The sequence below is a fragment of the Mastacembelus armatus genome, chromosome 23 (assembly GCF_900324485.2).
Source record: "Mastacembelus armatus chromosome 23, fMasArm1.2, whole genome shotgun sequence".
Lineage (NCBI taxonomy): Eukaryota > Metazoa > Chordata > Actinopteri > Synbranchiformes > Mastacembelidae > Mastacembelus > Mastacembelus armatus.
In genome coordinates this window covers 5,606,549-5,609,205 of record NC_046655.1, presented here as the reverse complement: position 1 = coordinate 5,609,205, position 2,657 = coordinate 5,606,549, and positions in this window count along the sequence as shown.

The following is a 2,657-nucleotide window of genomic DNA, read 5'->3' as shown; positions in this document are numbered from 1 at the left end:
TGAGCTGTACCAACCCAGACAGGGGGCAACCTCACTGACAACAGGAAATGCAATAAAAAAACAAACAAACAAAAAACATAAATAATAATAATTGTTACAATGCACTTGACAAGCTAAATCAAAAACATCTTACTGAAAGGCTCAGTTATCTGCTGACAACCATGAGACACGAGCTCCAAAATGAAGAACTAATGGATCTCAGGTCAGGATCATTTGGTCAAAATGTAACAGGCTGGATTATAGGACGGCCACAAGTCCTAATACAGTCACATGACAAGATGACAAGCAGTAGCTTGGTGCAGGCCATAAAGTTCAGCAGACGAGCAGCGATACCTGGACGTGCTGCCATCTAGTGGTCAAACATGGTCCTTGCACTGTTTGGAGGCGTTGAATTAGGGTGTCACTTGATTTGATCAGCAGATGGCTTCACAAACTCACCAGCTGGGCCCCACTACATAGCCTACTCCTTGCAAACAGCATGCAATATGTAGCTGGGTCTAGTGTTTTGTGTCAATACAAAATCAATGAGAAATGTAACTTTCATTTTAAGCAGATAATTAGAAAAAAAACATGACCCGTGCTTCTAGGTTGCACTGTATTGTTTTATTTACAAGAAAATACATCTTCATCTTTCAATTTAAAGTGACCTCTGCACATGATTTGTGAATAGATGACTTTTTGTTGATGTACCTCTCTTGTTGGTTTAAGAGCACAGATTCCTACACATGCATAAAGAGAGCTGGGTAGGAACCACAACGTGCCTCTGATCATATAATGTCACATGCTTGGTTAACACAATTATAAAATTCTCAATTATCAAACAGAAAAACAAACTTGTATGACCTGACCACATGGATTCAGTGTCTTTGTAACATTAGGATTTGCTTTATAATACATGATGAATACATTCAATGTCTTGCTTACAAAAGGGATGATCAATCAAAAGTTTCAGGGGGTCATTCAGTGCAGTTAGGCCTCTATAGGCCTGGCTTTACTGGTAAGCTATCTTTTTTTTTTTCCTTAAGGGATATGAAATGATGAGGTCACATAGAGCAGATGATTTATGCCTGCAAAGGTCTTGATGGATATTAAATTTACAATAACTGATTTTGTCCATTTGGAGGCAGCAGAACACAACTGTGAACCTGTCACCTTCTGTGTTGACAGGAGCTGATTTTTTTTTCACACCCAGCAGATAAACAACAGTGTGTTTCTGGTCACCTGATAAATGTTAGTCTGATGTACCTTCCTTTTAGCTCTAGTGTGGTCTCTAACAAGACCCGAGGTCAGTGTGTGGCTCTTTAGTTACTAATTGGTAAGTTTGCATATCATTTTGTGCTGGGCTTGTACCATACCCTGTTTATTAAAGCTTTGCGTGGAAATGACGCTATAAGAGCATTGAGAGTAAATCAAAACAAACTCAAAGTCTCCGCAGGACCAGGACTCTAAAGCAAACTAAAAACTGAGCATCTGATCATTTCTTACCTCATCCCTTCAAGCTCAAATAACAGTGTTTCTAAATGATGATGTCTTCATTAATGAAGCTGCGCTCACATGTATGAATATCAGGCGCTGTCTGCTCTGGAGCTGACCTCATGTTCCAGTGTCACTTGACAGACTCTGTGTCATTCAGTGGCCTGTCTGCACATGTCAACAGAGTCTGACTGATGGCACAGAAAAGAGGAAAGAAAAGCCCTGCAGACCTGCTGTGCCCTTTCAAGACCTACAGTAATGCCCATGATGCTCTCCTGCGTACCACATGAAAGTGTAATTCTTTTTGCAGATTAGATTAGATAACAAGACCATCAAAGCGCATACCATTTATTATTATATTAGATATTCACAGAATTTGTTGAAATTTCAGGATTTCTTCAGTCAGTCAAAAAGCTAAGTCAGTCCTTCAGTAACTTAGCAGCCATCATCCTGAGCTGCATCCTTAAGTCCTTTTTTTAAAAAAAAAAAAAATAAAAAAAATAAAAGCAAAAAGGCGAGTTTAAAAGATTTAAAATATCAATGAGCAACATCCCAGATGCAGCCAAAGCTGACTTACAAAAGGCCAGAGGAAGCTGCTACATCTAGACATGCACACGCAACAATATATATTATAGCTTCCATACCAATTTAAATTAGCAGTTGTAGTTATATAACTACATTTACTTATTTCTTTGCAGATAATAACAACCCGAGGTTTAGTTTGAAAGATGACAGTGCACTTTTTCTTGTTCTGATGATGATGTGACTGATTGTCCCTTCTCTCTACAGCTTTCACTATATCCATGTTTTAAATGCGGCGCCACACATGAATGACTTTTACAGAGAAACATTCAATTAAAGGTTAAAGTCAGACTGCAAATATCTCTGGGTGCTTTTTAAACACAGTAATAATCTAACTCAGTTGTTAAGCTTTAAGCCCAACTGAATGAATGAAACTACATATAAACATCATATGTCTATGGTCAAATCTAAACGAATGGCACATGATCCTCACTTTATTTATGCGTCAGTGCAATCTGTGAGGCAAAAGACAATCTGGACCGCTGTCCCTCAGCCTCCTTATGCAGCTCGGACACAGAAAAAAAAAATAAAATAAAAAAAAGAAAGAAAATAACCTAAGCAGCTACAACCACAGCGTAAAACCACCACATGAGAACGCAGCA